Source organism: Elaeis guineensis, chromosome 3, assembly GCF_000442705.2.
Source record: "Elaeis guineensis isolate ETL-2024a chromosome 3, EG11, whole genome shotgun sequence".
NCBI lineage: Eukaryota > Viridiplantae > Streptophyta > Magnoliopsida > Arecales > Arecaceae > Elaeis > Elaeis guineensis.
The window spans coordinates 111,767,638-111,785,608 of record NC_025995.2 but is presented as its reverse complement, the minus strand read 5'-3'; the positions used below and the strand labels follow the sequence as shown (position 1 = coordinate 111,785,608).

The window sequence follows — 17,971 nt, the reverse complement described above, 5'->3', positions numbered from 1 at the left end:
TTTGGATTTCTGGAGTCCTTTTGCCTATTCGTGGTGTCTGTCGGCTATATTCCATCATTAATTGAGTGATCGAAAGTTTCAAGAGACCGACATCTCGGTTATATCTGGTTTGCTTGAGTAGTTGCTTTGCCATGTCTCACTAATAATCTGCCTATGTTTTGAGGGTTTCTTTATATCTTGCTTTGTTGATGAAACCTAATTAAATTGGTCATCTGAATGAGGTTTCTAGGAATGCTTTCTTGAAATGAGGCATATTTTTCCCCTCGAAAAGATGCTTTCTGCTGAAAGATTACAAGTCAGAGTTTTCTTTTTCTTTTTCTTTTTTTTTTTAAAGTAACTGCATATTTTTAAAATAATATCAGTCTTAAAATATTGTACCTTTTAGCAAGAGAATCTCAATTTTGGTATTTTTTTATTCAAGTTTTCTTTAGTTATTTATAGAATAAACTTCATTCAAATTTATCTGACCATATATAATACAAGGCATTCTATCCCTGGCATTCTAACCTGTTGGTAGACCATGCACGAGGACGCATAAAATGACATTTTATAACCAGGACTTACCTGATCTTTTAGTGACTAACATGAGTTTTTTTTTTTCCAACAGTATGAGTTCGTTTTTCGTGATGTATGCTTCCTTTTATGATAGTCGTTTTGCACTCTATAATTCTACTATTTTCTTATTTTGTATTTGAAACAGAGGAAGTTTCTGTCTAATCTATTTGTTATCTCACCCTCTAAAAGGATATGATGGCTAAGTAAAAGGTTTGAGTAAGAAAACTTATTGGTGCTGATTAGGTCTAGTTGGGGGAAAAGGTAGAGGGCCCTTGTCCTTGCTCAAGTTGTAGCATTGTGGCTTTCGCAACCTCTTCGACAGCAAGTTTTTCATGCACATGCATGATGTTGGGTTGAAAGAGAAGGCGTGGGCTGCATTCTAAGTTGGAATGCTAGCCTAGACTTTTCCCAATATTTCATATACAGTCCCAATGACCATCTAATCGCTCTCAATTTTTCTTCGCTGATAATTCCTTCAAGCTGATCCTTATGGTCTACAAGTTTTTGTGTTCTTTGCCTTCTTAGCTTCCTTTTATTGAACTTTCGGTACTGAAGTAGGATTCTGAAATTAATTCTGCTGTCTACTTTGATATTATTGCTGAATTCATCATTCCTTCATGGTCGGTGGATGTACTGGACAATCTTCGGAAGTAATTTTTCTGTGAGTTGTTCTTTCTTGTCACATGATTAGTTGGTTTCCATCTTCTTCGGAGAAATAATGCATGTCTTTAAGAACATGGGTCATATTGCTAAGATACCAGAAACTTCAAGTTAGTATTTTAGAAGCTGTTAATTTGTGTTTCTTTATGTAGATTTGTTACACCATGTTGTTAGCGTAACAGCTTGAAGCATAATCATGAGTATAACATAGTCAAGGCATTGTTATATAATCTCTTTATGTGTTTGGTGGAATTGCTGTCGATCTAAACTAATGCATGCAAAAGGTTTGGCACATCTTTTGTCTCATATGTTTCAGACTTTCCAGCCATTTTATGATTTATATCATTCCTCTGATTCTGCATGAGTTTGGTAGTCATATATAAAGTTTCCATTACACCCTGAAATGGCTGTGCATCAATGTGGCAGACGTTGGTATGCTAATTTGTGATCTAATACAACCTTGTCTTTGAATGCCGGTTGTTGACATATTAATTGTACCTCCTTCAAGTATTGACGTAATGTTTATTCCCTTTTTTCCTGCTATTACACATTCCCTTTCTTTTCCTGCTAATATACGTACTGGAAGAGCACTGCATTAGGCACACCCCACAAACATATTACCAAGACCGATAATAATAAATTTGCTTGGAATACCATTATGTGCTGCTTATATCTTGTAATCTAGAAGCCCTCTTTTTTCATAAAGCCAAATGGGCAGCACAAGGAGGATTGGTATTATAATTTTCATTTATGTATCACGTCTAGTACTGAAAGAAACACTTGGACTGAGCTACATTAGGCATTATTTACATGCTAAGCTATCAAGAATAAAGAAAAAATTTCACCTTCGGTTATCCATTTGAAACCTTTACTTTCAGCCTTTTTACTAGTTTTATGATTTCCATCAACTGTAAAACCATTATTTTTGTTTTCAGGGCAACAGTGTGGAGATAAATCCTTCTTCTTCACTTCGCGCCTTTCTCAAAGCCTATCTTGTTAATAAGTTACCAAGGCAGAAGTATGTTTGTATTTTATGCATGTGATCCCAAGTTTGTAATTCCAATGTTTGTTTCATTAATACCGTTTAATGTTCCATCCTTGTATGATACTATAAAGTTTTTAAATACTCTGTTTACATTTTTTTTTTTTTTTTTTGTGGGTAAGAAAGAAAGGAATAGAATTCCAAAAGAAAAGAGTCTGTTACATCAGAATCTTCCACCTCCAAAGGAGGAGAAATAAAAACTCAAAAAGAAAGAACAAAGGATTACATAAAAAGACAAACCAAAATTAAAAGCTGAACAGTGGGAAAGTAAAGGAATGGTGCAGATGTAAATACAACAAAAACCCAAAACAGTGTGCATACAAAGGAACAACAATTGACAAGGGAGAGGAACATTAAAATACACAAAGAGATATCCTTGAGTAGCCTGAAGCAGTGCAAATATAGCCCATAAAGTGAGAAAGTAAATAAATGCCTGAAGAGATAGGTAGTAGTAAAGCAGTGCAAATACTCAGTATGCTTGATTGCTGTGTTTGGGAGCAAGTTTTTGATGTGCCTGCTTCTTTTTTTTTGGTAGAAATTGTGCCTGCTTTTGAAAATCAGGTTTTACTGGTTACTGATGTTTTTTTTTTTTTTTTTCCCTTTTCATAAATTCAATATTGCTCATGAGTTGTGTGTGGAGCTTCTGTCTATGATTTTGTCTCCATCCATTCTCTCTCTCTCTTTCTCTGTTCAATGTGAATTGGTTGGGTTCATGGCAATATCCCATGTCTATGCCGGAGTGCAGAAATGTTCTCCCACTTGGAATGCCAAGGATTTGACTGACAATTAATTACGTAGGAAGTTCCTTAAAAAGTGTCTGCTAAGAAGCCCTCCAATCATCTCAAGGAATGCTGTTCTTTTATGATCTATGTGACTTCCTTAGAACTGGTCCTGTCGTTGCTGTGGTAAGAATGACAATGGGGTAGTATTTCTTAGAAGGAGATTAAAGAGGTGATTACGTAGGATATGGATTTTGACTGGAAGTCCCAATCAACCATTTTAAAGAGAGGCTTCATGTGGGTTTGGTGATTATGATGTTCCACTTGGTCACCAGATGTCGGAATGGGTGTAGATATGAATATTCAAGGTTGTAAATCTAGTTCAACGTTAAGCAAGACTCTCAGCGAGAGAAAAAGGCAAAAAGAGTCGATTGTAGGATCGCTACGATTGATGCTTGTTATTGTTTAGATATCTTGTTCGATTATCTAATCTAACGATCAAAGTAATCCAAGTTCGGAACAAGTGCATGGTACAACATTCAATATCTCTTCTGCTTGCATGTATCTTACTGATAGGACTTTTGACTGCATCTTGAGAAGTCGTCAACGTGTCAACTTTCAAATTCTAGAAGATAAGAGCCCACGTGGATTTAAATACTAATTCAAGTCCATATTGGCTTAGGACATCAGGTATATATCCATTGATGGAAGATCTTGAAGTAAAGACTTGTCCCCGAGATCCTGACCTACCTCCAAAAAGGAAGAAAATATTTCAACAACAGAAAAACAAGCCCAGCCAGATGGAGGAGTCGTCCAGGATGACGACAACAATGTGCAGTGGTAGGAGCAGACATTGTAATCACCCATACAAAAAATTGTATACTGAAGCACAGCCATGCAAAGAGCTCAAGCAGACACTATTGGGATTGGACATTGACTGGCACCATGATCTAGTGCCTGTGTTGAGAAAAACACTTTGTGAGACCGACATCAACTGTGATCAGAATCGTCTACAACACTCGGAGAAGGAGGTGAGAGAAGTGCTCCTTGGTATGATGATGGAGGAGGAGAAGCAGCTTGTGATGCAGGATGGTGCGGGAGATGGATTGAGGGTGACGGTTCTTGATCGGCAGGCACGATTATACCATATGAACTTTAAAATGATACACAGCATTAAGTACTTTCGCTTCAGAGGCCCTGGTTATCGTAAGTTTGTCATAGACAATAACTTGAAGTGTGGTGAGATCCTTGAGACATATGCAGTCAGAGTACCGCGTCCAAGAGATGGCCAGATTAGGGAGGAGTGTGCTCAAGAGATTATGGATGGGGAGCTCCTCCTATTAATGGTAAATTACAAGGATGACTTTGACGAAAAGAATTTGAATGAGGAAATACAAATGTTATCCTTAGATGAAAAAGAAGCTCTCGATGCATTGCTGCTCTTACAAGAGAAACCAGTGATTTTTGGTCATTCATCCCTCCATTAGAATTCACTCTACATATATTGTTTTCCTATTTACTACTTCTAAGTGCACTATTTTTAGATTGTGCTTTGCTCTTCCAACTCAAGCAAAGTTTGATTTATTTCATTATTATGCTTTGCAGCTTATGTACAAAAAATTATTACATGATGTGTAGTTCCAACATAGAGGCATTGATCATAAAAATTATTGTTACAGGAGAGATGACATGTTACGACTATACAAAACAAAGATTTCACCTTCATTTTTGGTACTATAGTAATAAAAAAAATGACAGCTTTGGCTCATTATACATTAGTAATCTTTAAAAAAATAGATGAGATCCTAAGTTACAATAAGAAAAGCATGCTTTAGGGCCTAACCTTCCAAACCACTTGTCTATCTTACCATGAAATAAAAGACTCGCTAACCCTTTCAAGGACAATTGACTTAGCAATTTAAAATCTCAAAAATAAATTAGAATCTAGAGGTTTTATTCTAGCCCTACAAACGATCAAAAGATGGTAGAATTGAAATAAAGTCCATCACCCATCAAGTAACAAGAAATCCAAAGGTATCTATGCGACCAAGGTCACTGCCTTGAAAAGGCTAAACACGTAGAATTGTTTGCCGCATTTGTGAATCCAAAGGTACCCCGGACTCCAATTGGAACCAATCAACCTCGGCTCCAGCTTGGGCCAAATCATGTTGATGAGACTATTGGGTTGCATTCAGACTCTCTCTTCTTGAGGGATTGATTCTAAAGGGCTATACTGGATTCTCAGCTATGTATTGCTATTATGATAACTTCTCTTGACTAATTAATTAATGGAGACAAGAAATGAAGTGATGAAACAACAGAATTATCAAAGGATTTTAGACATGCTTCTGATGGTACTCTCCTTAGCGTAGAGTGGAGCCTAGCTAGCCTCAAGTTATATCATATAAATGCAAAGTATGCAAATAGCTAAAATTAAAATTAAAAAGTAAAATATTAAATCCAAGATATAAAACACAAATATAATAAAAATTAGTTAACAAAAATACAAAAATAAACTAAATAAATAATTTATGTAAATTAATTATATTTTAATATATAATTAGTTAAATTAAATATTGAAATTTGAATGCTGTTCCTTCACCACACATTTGTTCTTTTTACAGTTAGACAATGGAATGGAAATCGCAATTCCAATTCCTTGCCTTTTATTTCTATTCAATTCCTTCCACTCTTGAGAACCAAAATAGCAAAAATTGAATAGCTATATTTGGATTCAAATCTTCACCATGGACTTCTGAATGATTCAAGACCAGGTTAGACATTGAATTCAACCTTTCAGTTATCCTGCTAGATTTTTCATTTTTCTAGATGTTCTCATCAAGATCTTGCGGCAGACCATCAACCTTCCTCGTATATCCAATAAAATGAATGGTCCTGTTGATGGAACATGCATGTTATATTGCTACCCGATAAAACTAACCGATTAAGATGAATCAGTATTTAATAAATGGATGCGACCCCATCGACCTTTGCAATGTTCCTGATTAGGTTTCTTCCCATCAAATAATTACTTATTTTTTATTCATGTGAGTTAAGATTTATATGGATTAGTCAAGACTAATTTGTTTGTTCCGTCCCTGAAAAACAAATATGACTTCCACATTTTTCTTCCTTATAAAATAAGAGCACCACCAAATAGAATTATCTTGTCAAAATCTTGGAGAACACCTCAAAGGGTCAAATATATGACCTCCTGCCAAGTTGAGTAGGGGTGCAACCATTAGATTATGCCTGAACCTTTATGTTATCTTCTTCTTTATGGGATCATTGGCAAGTGTGATGGAAAAGAGAGAAGGCTAAGCTCAAGTTTTTGCTATCGAGGTTTGGAAGGCAGGAGGAGTATTTCGAGTCGTGAGGTTAATAGTGCAAGACTCTACTTTCTCTCCCTTATTTTCTGAAGGCTTATAGCCTATTTGTACTCGTACTTTCAACTATCTTAGTGAACTGATGCTGATCTAGATTAGGTTAATAATGCAAGAGATGAGGAAAAGGACTTCAAATGGAGGCAGCTCTCTTGGGCTTGTGGACTCTGCTCTGGGTATTGGCTTTGATGGGCTTTCTTACTCCTCCTTGTCCCCTGCACGCACCTTCTTTCTCTTTCTCCTAGTTTTATGCAGGGTTGTAACCTATTTGTACTCATTCATAATTTCACTATCATAATCAAATGGTGGTCTACATCATCATTTTTCTCAAAAAGAAATTAAAAAAAAAAAAAAAAGACAGAGAAAAGGGTCTCACTAAGCTGGATAGCATCAACATTAATATATCTATATTCTAATATACAATCAAAACGTCAAAAGCGCCTCTATGTTTATAAGGCATCAACTTCACATTGCACGTTGCTAGCTAATTGAGGGGGAGAGGATGGATGCTCATAAAGGTTTCGTGCACAATGCTCACATGCAGACTACAAGAGATTGCAAGGATAAGAAGCAACAGTCAGCACGTAGTAAATAATCCAAGAAGCCAAGCTTCTTTTGGGGCCTACGTACGTCCAAGAGTACAATGGACAAAAATACGATACTGACGTTGGATGGCTAAAGTATTTTACCTACCCTTGGCCTTGGAAAACCCTGCTTTCCTTTCGGAAAAAAGATATGGCTACATGCAAACAACCCAGATTGCTTCACCATCAAAATTAAGGGATGCCAATCAGCACTGTTGCAAATTCTAGGGGCGGGAGAGGGACATGCACAGACTTCCAAATTCTCGGTGGAAATGGCCCTCACGTTACTTTGCTTCCTTCCACATGAAAGCCGCATCGTGGTTTGTCTCCACCTGGACTTCGATTGCAAATGGAGGACAAGAGCTAGACGCCACTTCAAAATTTTTTATCGCCTACCATTTTCTCCATTATATTTTGAAGGGAACTACTCTCAGTCAACAACCGGAGAGCAAGAGATAGTAAATGGAAATTGGTTGTTCCGATCGCGCATCGAAGACGCCATTTGATGGTTGATTTGAGTTTTGGTCATTTTCCTTCATATTTTATCAAATACGTGGACTGAACAGAGTTTGGGAAAGTCAAAATTTGGACCGAACCAGGGAGTCGGGAGAGTTGTTGGCCGGCTTTCGGCAAACCAACCACATGCATGTCTGTGTTCATATTGGCCATGTGGATGCAGTGAAGGAATTGATACATTGTATGTTTGGGAGTGTTGCGGTCAATCCCCTCATCGCCTGATCGTCGGGAACGAGCGTTTGCAAAAAAAAAGTCCACACTGATCGGAGGCGGCTCCGGCGGAGATCCTCCGACGGTCAAGTCAGAGAGGTGACTGGGCAACAGTAAAATGAAGACAGAGAGCTCAATCGAGAGAGAGTGAGAAAGAGAGTAAGCCTGTTGTTTTTCCAGCCCCTGTAGCACTGTAGCCTTCCCCGTTATATATAGTGGAGCGTAGTATGGCGCTGTCATTAATGGCGCAGACAAGTGAGGAATTGTCAACTCGTCGTAGACCGTCAGAGTCGCCGTGAAAGTGTCACATCGCCGTGGGACTGTCAAATCACTAGGGTTGACAATGTCCTAGGTGAGATAATGCCCTTAGGCGGCAGTGCCGCATGCTGCTGTCCGGGCTGACAGTCTCTGGCAGCTGTACGGCGATCGGAGGAGTCGACCGACCCTAGGTCGGTGGCCAGCTATGTGGCGTCGGGTAGAGACTCGGGCCCCTTCGACGGTCAGTCGGGTATGTTGCGAGAGTCGGCCATCAGACTTCCTGGTTCAGTCGGTAGAGAGCCATTAATCGGTCGGTAATGACGTCCGGCGATCGGTCGGTCGGTCGGTCGGTCGGTCGGTCGGGTATGCCCGATTATAAGCCGGCGTGAGCGGGGTCGGTCGGTATTTCCCAACAGTTGCCCCCCTCCACTCCTGAGTCGGACGGTGCGCTGGCCGATGCCTTCGTTTGGACAGCAACACCGGACGAAAAGGAGTGGATTCACCGTGTGCCAAATTCCGACCGTACCGCGGGTTGATACGATGTCAGGCGTCTCATGAATGCCGAGCGATTCGCTGGCGTCAGGTATCCCGTCCTGTCGGCGTCAGGTGTCACGTCGGCGTCGGACGTTTCGGTGTCGGGCGATCGGGTGCCGGACGATTTGGTGTCAGGCGATCGGGTGCCGGACAATTCAGTGTCAGGCGATCAGGTGTCCGGCGCCTTTTGGGGAACGCAAACCACCGCTCAGCGCCGGTTCTGAGAGTGCGGGGCGCTGTCAGGCGTCCCATCGGGAACGCGAATCGCCGCGGGCGATTTAACTCGGAACCGCGGCCCTTTCGCCACGTGTCGGAGGTTGTTGGGCCGGTGTCCTCCGCATTAAATGAAGGCGGTGCGGCCTTCCCGGGATGGACGCGTCGAACCATCGGGCCGAAGGGAGGGCCCGGATGCCGCCACGTGTCGCCCATCCGGGGGATCTCGATCGGCGCGGGGTCATCCTGGCCATTGAACGGCCCTATATATATAGGATCACTTGTGCTTGAAGCCCCATTCTTGACGATTCGCTGCTGAGATTCTGCCCAAGTGATTCTTCCGTCGTCGCCAGCGGCTGCCCCTTCTCCCGCTCTCGCAAGGGTCCACCCGGGGTTCGTGCTTTTTTCCCGTTTTGCCGTAGTTTTCCTTTTAATCTCCTCTCTTCCTTCTCCTTCTTCTTTGGTCTCGCCTTTCTCTTGGTTCTGGTGCGATGGCCGGAAACTCATCTCGGGGGGCTCGATCGGGAAACCCGACCGATGACCCTCGGTCGGCTCCGAAAGTTGAGGTTTCCTCGCTTTCGGGGCCGAACGTTGATCGGCTTTGAGATCAGTATCGTATCCTGGAGCAGTTCCAACTTTCCGTCTCTGGGGTCGGCGGTCGGGTTAACAACCCTTCGTCGGGCCAGGTGGCACTGTACGTCGAAGATCTTCACGCGGGTCTTCGGCTTCCGATTCTGGAGTTCGTCCGGAATCTGCTGGATTATTACGGACTTTGTCCGGCGCAACTGGCGCCGAACTCTGTCCAGCTAATAATCAGCTTCGCTTTGTTGTGTCAGCTTCTGCCAACCAACCCTCGTATCTCCCTCTTCCGGACATTTTTTATCCTCCGACCCCACCCTAAGGCCCGAGGGTGGTGGCTCTTCAACCCCCGGAAGGGTCTTTCTTTCATCACTGGCCTTCCATCGTCCATCCACGAGTGGAAGAACCAGTTTTTCTTTGTTTCGTCTTCTTCTCCCTGGGGCTTCCCTTCTCACTGGGGCGTGCCCCGAACCGAGGCGAACGAGAACAGCCGGGTGGAGGCGGACGACCGGGAGGACTTCCACCGACTCAAGGACATGTCGGTCCCGAAGTAGAGGGAGCTTGTTACCGAACAAACCCTCTATGACGCTGGCCTGAGCTTGATCCTCCGTCTAGGTATCGCCCGATCCATCGGTTGTCTTTTCATTTGGCCTTCGTTCTCATGCCTATATTAATATTTCTGTCGGCATTGCAGGGACACCGCCGAGGATGAGGCCGACCGACGCCGAAATCCGACAGTATGTGGCGAGGAAGAGGCCGGCATCGGGGGCCGGACCTTCACGACCGCCGAAGAAACCCTCCACAGAGGCGCCGACTGTCGAGGCATCGACGACCGACCAGTCGGAGCCGGTGATAGCACTCGCGGCTCCGGCGGTGCAACCGAAGGAGCGACGGGCGGAGGAAGCGGCTGAAGGGACGTCGGCGGCTTCGCCGGCGGGTGTGGCGTCGGATACCGTTCGGAAACCTGAACACCATCCGACGGCCTCTGCGGCTGCAATGGGGGGTGCCGCGTCGAACTCGAGCATTCCCTCCTTACCGGATCCGCTGGCTGGGGTGGCCGATCAGGGGAAAGCCCCGATGGACCCCGCTGACGACACAACGTCGGGGAGTCGCACTGTGCCGCCCAGCGCTCAGTTCCCCGAAGGAGCGCCGGCGCTGGCCGACCACAACCTGGCCAGGAGGCTGTGCCAGGGGATCCTCCTCCCAGCCGACGTGGAGGTGCTGAGGTCTCGGCAAGTGACCGAGATGCTATCTTCGTTTTACCTGACCATGGTTGGGGTAAGTTTTACTTCGCCTCCCTTTTCTTTAGTGTCTTCATTATTTCATTTTCCTGACGTAGTTTCCGTGTTCGCAGCTGATCTATACCATGTCCGAACTTGAAGCCGGGTCTCGGAGGTTCGGGAACGTTCGGGCGGCTTGGAAGGACAGGGCGGCGGCGGCCAAAGCTGACCGGGCAATGCTGGTCGACCACCTGAAGCAGTCGACCGACCGGGAGGCGAAGTTGGTGGACGAGGTCTCTCGTCTCGGGTCCGAGCTCAAGTCAGCCCGAAAAGAAGCTAAACGCAAGGGTCGGACTGTGCACCGTCTGCGGCACGAGCGGGACGGCGTCGCCGCCGAACTCGAGGGCGAACGCGAGCAGCTTCGGGTCAGTCTGGAGAAGCTCGCCAAGGCTGAGGAGGACCTGTCGATCGCCCAGGCCGACGCCGACATAGCGAGGGCAGAGGCGGAGTCGGCGAAGGACTCTCTCGGTCGGGCGGAAGCGGAAGCAAGGTCGGCGAAGGAGTCGGCGAGTCGGACGGTGGATGACTTTTGCAGCACCGACCAGTACCGAGAGGAGCTATTGGAGTCCGGCTTCGCGTCGTACCGAGTGGGGTACGAGGATGGTCGGGATGCGATCCAAGCCCTGTACCCGGAGCTGGATCTCAGCAGCATCGTCCCACCGGGAGTCGAGGACCAAGCCATAGAAGAGATGGCTGACCCGTCGTCGGGAGGTGTCGCCGTGGTGGGAGAGGCCGTCCAGGAACAGATTGCCGAAGGAGAGACGGCCGCGACTCGTGATCCGACGCCGACCGCCAGTCCATCGCCGACCGACGACCCTGTTCCGGCCATCGACCCAGTGCCGATCGTGGTGGACACGCCGGTCATCCCCGAGCCTCCATCGATCGAGAAGATTGACTCGGGAGGATGACCGTGGCCTCGTCCCCATTTATCCTTTTTGTTTTTCTTAGAACACTTGTAACCGGGCTTCGGCCCGATTTTGCAAAGCCTATTTTGATCTTTAATGAAATCGAAGCCTTGGACTTAAACTTTTTTTCTTTGCCTGTTTTTCTCTTTTTTCTCATGTGTTGTAGAATCCATCCGAACACGTGAGTCGCTAACCCATATAGATCGGTTAAGACGTTCGGCAACTCGTGCCGCCATGAAGGTAGAACCAGTCCTGGCTTTGGATCGGCCTTCAATGGTCGAGGTCGTAAGTCGGGCGTCCTTCTCCCGGCCGTGAGTCGGGCGCGTTCATTGAGTCGAAGGCCGACCGACCGTTGGATAAAGGTTTGGCAGTCAGGTCTCTTCCGATGCGTTCAGTCGAATGTCGTCCGGCGCATTCAGTCAGAGGAACGATGATAAGTCGGATCCCGATACCCTCGTGTCGGGTATTTATACTGTGCCTCATGATATACGGTGGTAAGCCGAATATCTTCCGACCGGTCGTAGCTCGGTCGGTGAGTCATGAATGCGACTGAGGTCGCATTGTGTGATAGACGGTGGTAAGCCGAATATCCTTCGACCGGCCGTAGCTCGGTCGGTAAGTCGCGAGGGCGATCGCGTAGGCATTTCGCCTTCCTTGTGTCGGGGCTCAATCGGTAGGTTAGCCGATGGTCTGGCCCGAAAGTTCGACCGTAGAAGGAGTGTCAACTCCCGTCGCTGTGGATGGCCCTTGTGAGCGCTCGATACGTTGTCGGCGGTCGGGCCGTCGGTTTCACGCGAATACCGAGTCCGAGTCGGGACGTCGGGACTCGACCTTCTTGGTGAGCGTCGATCGTCAGTCGAAGAGTTAAAACTCCGAAATTTCAAATTGGATTTGTATTCCGAATGAACAAGTACAAGGTTCATTGGTGATACAACTTCAGGTTGTCGGCGTTCCGGGTCTGGGGAATGGGTTTCCCTTCCAGAGTCTCCAATCGGTAAGCCCTTGGCCCATAGGTGTCTGTCACCATGTAGGGCCCTTCCCAGTTCGGAGCCAGCTTCCCTTGGTCCAGGGGCTTCGAGACCTCTGCCTTTCTCAGGACTAAGTCACCAGGCCTGAAAAGCTTTGGCCTGACCTTGGTGTTGTAATATCGGGCTACCTTCTGTCGGTATGAAGCCATGCGAAGTTGGGCCTCGTTCCGCAGTTCGGGGAGGAGGTCTAGGTCGGCCCTCCGACAATCAGAGTTGTCCGGCTCTTGATACCGCTCGACCCTGATAGATGGCAGCCCAATCTCGAGTGGAATCATCACCTCCGTCCCATAGGCCAAACCGAAAGGCGACTCCCCGGTCGGAGCGCGGGGGGTCATTCGGTAAGCCCACAGAACGGAGCCTAGCTCGTCGACCCATAGGCCTTTGGCTTCATTTAGTCGGATTTTAAGTCCATGTAGTATGGTCCGGTTGGTCACCTCGACTTCGCCGTTGGACTGTGGGTGACCGACTGAAGTCAGTCGGTGCATGATGTGAAACCTTACGCAGAAGTCTCTGAAGTCTTGGTTGTCGAATTGCCGCCCATTGTCGGTGATAATGGTATGCGGCAATCCGAACTTGAAGATGATGGATTTTTGGACGAAGTCCTCCATCTTCCATTCGGTGATCTGCGCCAGGGGCTCGGCCTCCACCCACTTGGTGAAGTAGTCGATGGCGATGACTATGAACTTTCTTTGACCCGATGCTGGAGGAAAAGGATCGAGAATGTCGACCCCCCACTGAGCGAAGGGCCATGGAGCGACAATAGGAGCGATTTGGCTGGCCGATCGGTGCTGCACGTTGGCGTACTTCTGGCAAGGTTCGCACTTTCGGACCAACTCAGCCGTGCCCTTCCTCATGGTGGGCCAGTAGTACCCCTGTCGCAGGACTTTGTAGGCTAGAAATTTGCCCCCCAAGTGATTCCCGCAGATTCCTTCGTGCACTTCTCGGAGAGCATAATCTGCGTCGGTCGGTCCCAAACACCTGAGCAAGGAAAAGGAAAACGACCTTTTGTAGAGTCGGCCATCCATGATCACATATTGAGAGGCCGACCATCGGAGCCGTCGGGCCTCCGTGGGATCCTCAGGATTGATTCCGTCAGTCAGGAACCGAACAATCGGATCCATCCAGCTTGGCTCAGCTGTTAGTTGTAGCACCTCTTCGACTTGGTCGATACTCGCTTGCTCGAGGTTCTCCACGAACGTCCGGCCCAAAGAGTCGAAAGCCGAAGTCGTCAGTCTGGAAAGTGCGTCGGCCCGGGCATTCTCCGACCTAGGGATATGGAAAATTTCAAAATACCTGAGGCGCGTTACGAGATCCTTCACTTTCTGGAGATATTTGGCCATGGTCGGATCTCGCGCCTCGAATTCACCTTTGACCTGCCCCACGATCAGCTGAGAATCGGAGAATGCCCGGAGGCTGTCGACGCCCCGTTCCCTCGCCATCCTCAAGCCGACGAGGAGCGCTTCGTACTCGGCTTGATTATTGGAGGCTTTGAAGTCGAATCGGAGGGCGTGCTCGGTGACTACCCCATCCGAGTTGGTGAGCAAGAACCCAGCCCCGCTCCCTTAAGCGTTTGAAGCTCCGTCAATGTGCAGTACCCAGGTGGAGACCGGGTCTGGCTTGGAGACCGCGTCTCGTCCTGGTTTCGCACCTTCCGTCCCTTGGTCGGCCGTCGGGCATTCGGCGATGAAGTCGGCCAGGACCTGGGCCTTCAAGGAAGGTCGCGGTTGGTACTGTATGTCGAACTCGCTGAGCTTCATCACCCACTTCGTCAGTCGTCCCGACGTATCCGGTCGGCACAATATCGCCCTAAGGGGCTGGTTGGTGAGAACCACAATAGCATGCGCCTGAAAGTATGGACGGAGTCGTTGTGCGGAGACGGTCAGGGCGAAAATCATCTTTTTCGTCTCCGAATATCGAGCTTCAGCGCCGCGGAGCACTTTGCTGGTATTGTAGATAGGTTGATGGGTTCGGCTCTCATTTTTTCGGACGAGCACCGAACTGACCGCCTCAGAGGAGGTGGCCAAATAGAGATACAAGGTCTCCCTGACCTCCGGCTTCACAAGCAGCGGCGGGGAAGCCAAGTACTTCTTCAGATCTTCGAAGGCCCGTTGGCACTCATCCGACCAAGAAAAGCCCTTCGCCTGCCGTAGAGTTTTGAAAAATGGGAGGCACCTTTCAGCTGATCGAGAAATGAACCGGCTGAGAGTGACGATTTTTCCGTTCAACTGCTGGACCTCCTTCTTGGTGTTCGGATGACGCATGTCGATGATCGCCTTTATTTTTTCAGGGTTGGCCTCGATCCCTCGCTGAGAAATCAGGAATCTGAGAAACTTTCCTGAGGTCACCCCAAAAGCGCACTTAGTCGGATTCAGCTTCATTTGATGTTGTCGTAGAGTGCGGAAAGTCTCTTCGAGATCCTGAACATGATCCGAAATCTGCGTACTTTTCACCAGCATGTCGTCCACATATACTTCCATGTTGCGCCCGATCTGGTCTTTAAAGACCTTCTTGACAAGTCGTTGGTAGGTGGCACCGGCGTTCTTCAGCCCGAAGGGCATCACTCGATAACAGTAGAGGCCCTTGGGGGTCAGGAAGACAGTGTGCTCCTCATCTTCGGGCGCCATCCGGATCTGGTTGTATCCGGCAAAGGCGTCCATGAAACTGAGCAGTCGAAATCCGGACGTCGCATCCACCAGCTGGTCGATCTTTGGAAGTGGAAAGCTATCTTTTGGACAGGCCCGATTTAGGTCAGTGTAGTCAATACAAATCCTCCACTTCCCGTTGGCTTTCTTGACCATGACGATATTGGCGAGCCAATCGGGATATGTGGCTTCTCTGATGAAGCCCGCCTCGAGCAGCTTGTCCACTTCTTCGTCGATGGCCTTCTGTCTTTCGGGAGCAAAAGACCTTTTCTTCTGCCTCACCGGTCTCATCGTCGGGTCGATGTTGAGTCGGTGGGTTATTGTCTCTAGGGGGATGCCCGATATATCTGCTGCCGACCAAGCAAATATGTCGGCGTTGGCCGTTAGCAGCTCTGTCAACCGTCGCCGTTCTGGGTCAGGCAGTTGAGACCCGACCCATACCTTTCGGTCGGGGTTTCTCGCAATCGGGATTGACACGAGTTGTTCGACCGACAAGCCCCGTTCTTCCTCCTCTCGTTAGTCTAGTTTGTCGATCGTCAGGGAGCCCCTCAACTCGTCGTTCTGAGCGGTGATCTGGAAGCATCGGCGAGCGAGCTGTTGGTCTCCGCGCATCTCCCCGACTCCGTTTCTGGTCGGAAATCGAACTAGAAGATGGTACGTCGAGACGATCGCCTTGAGGGCGTTAAGTCTGGGTCTTCCAAGTATGGCATTGTAGGCCGAGGGCACTTGGACAACCGCAAAAGTCAAATAAACCGTGCTTTGTCGTGGTTCGGTGCCGGTCGTCACGGGCAGGGTAATTTCACCTTCCATCGCGACGGCATCCCCAGCAAAGCCTATCAAGGGCGTAGAGACCCTCTTGAGTCGGTCGGTTGACAGTTGCATCCGGGAGAAGGTCGAGTAAAATAAAATATTTATCGAACTTCCATTATCTACAAAAATTCTTTTTACATCATAGTTTGCTATTGTTGCCGAAATAACAACAGCGTCGTCGTGGGGAGTTTGGATGCCCCGAGCGTCTTCCTCTGTAAAAGTAATCACGTCGTTTGGGCGCAGCTTCTTCATGGGCTCCCCTTCAGCAGACATCCCCGGGCCAAGTCGTTTGGAAATCATATTGATAACCCCGGCCGTCGGCTGATTGGTGGTCGCTTCCTCAGTCGGCGGGGGTCGTCGGTCGGCCACAGGTCGAGTCGGCGGATTCCTCTGAAATTTACCGAGATACCCTCGGCGGATGAGAGCTTCGATCTCATCCTTAAGCTGGATGCATTGCTCGGTATTGTGGCCGTGGCCCCGGTGGAATCGACAGTACTTCCGTCGGTCGAGGCCTTTTGCCTTCAGAGGCGGAGGCCGTCGCAGGTATTCTTCCCCCTCGATCTCCATCAAAATCTGCGCACGGGGAGCGGAGAGAGGAGTGTAGGAGTCATACCTAGAGCGTGTCAGCCTCGGAGTCTGCCGTCGGGGTGACTTTTGGTTTCGTCGCGGGGGCGAGACCTGACCATCAGTCGGGGGCCTGCTGGATCTGGCGGGGTCCCGACCCTTCCTTCGCTTTTCCTTCAGACCCTTGAACTCGGTTGAGCGTCGGTCGGAGGCTCCTTCGTTCGCGCGCATATACTTGTACGCGCGCTCCAGCAATTCGGCATAGGTGTGGGGGAGGGTCTTGTCCAGGGAGTAGGTGAATCGGGACGCCCTCAGCCCCCGTTTCATGGCTGAGATAGCCATGTCTTCGTTGAGGTCCCGGACCTCAAGTGTGACCGTATTGAATTGCGCCACGAAGTGTCAGAGCGTCTCATTTTCTCCCTGTTTGAGGAAGAAAAGGCTGTTCGACGTTCGCGGCGGCTTCCGGCTGGTGCTGAAGTGAGCCACGAAAGAGTGCTCGAGCTGCCCAAAGGAGTGGATACTTCCGGATCGAAGATCGGAGTACCAGGCCCTGGCAGCCTTGCGGAGCGTGGCGGGGAAGCCGATGCAAAAGAGAGCGTCGGTTGCCCCCTGAATCGTCATGGGAGCTTTATAGCTCTCCAGGTGGTCAATTGGGTCGGTGGAGCCGTCGTAGGGCTCCACGTGTGGCATCTTGAACCGATTGGGGATCGGTTCGTCGAGAATGAGTCGGGAAAGAGGTTGGGCGGTCTGGAAGTCGACGTCGTTCGAAGACTTCTGCCCGTCCACCTGCAACTGTGCAAGCCGACGGTCGATTTTCTCAAACCTACGTTCGTAGTCGTCCGTCCGTCGGTGCTGGGAGACCCCGAGAGTGGAGTCTCCAGAAGATTCTGAGAGGGAGGCAGACGGCGTTCGCGGTCGCTTCTCCTTCCTCGCTCGCTCCAGCTGGGAGGGAGAGAGCTGGTGGGACTGATGGGCATCGTGCCGCGGCCGCCCCTCCTCTCTGTGGGAGCGCTGTGGCAGGCGCTCCAGCGGAGAGGACGAAGGTCGACGCGGGCGCCGGCGGCTGCTCCGGGAGGACATCGGACGTGCTGCCGGTTGCCCGGTCGGTTGTTGCTGGAGGCTTTTGACCACGTCCGTCAGCACGGTCATCTGCCGCACGATTGCCGCAATCTGCGCCTCCGTGGTCACTGCGGGGTGCGGAGAGCTGGGTTTCGCCACGGAGGGTGGCGGAGAGGCCTCTTCCCGGCGGGAAGAGCGCCTCGCCGACCCGGTGACTCTCGATCGTTGAGCTCTTGTCTTTGTCATTAGTATCTACTGCTTGTGCTAGCAAGCCCCTACCTGGCGCGCCAATCTGTTGCGGTCAATCCCCTCGTCGTCTGGTCGCCGGGAACGAGCGCCTGCAAAAAGAAAGTCCACACTGACCGGAGGCGGCTCCGGTGGGGCCCTCCGACGGTCAAGTCAGAGAGGTGACTGGGCAACAGTAAAATGA

The 17,971-nt window shown here is 48.7% G+C and overlaps 1 long non-coding RNA gene across 1 annotated transcript; it reads left to right on the top strand.

Annotated features, from left to right (window-relative positions):
• The first annotated feature begins 1,078 nt into the window (after positions 1-1,078).
• On the top strand, positions 1,079-4,565 carry LOC105040889 (uncharacterized). The gene is made up of 3 exons (XR_012139996.1): positions 1,079-1,216; positions 2,151-2,233; positions 3,659-4,565. It is a non-coding gene; the product is annotated as an uncharacterized lncRNA (long non-coding RNA).
• Positions 4,566-17,971: the final 13,406 nt, after the last annotated feature.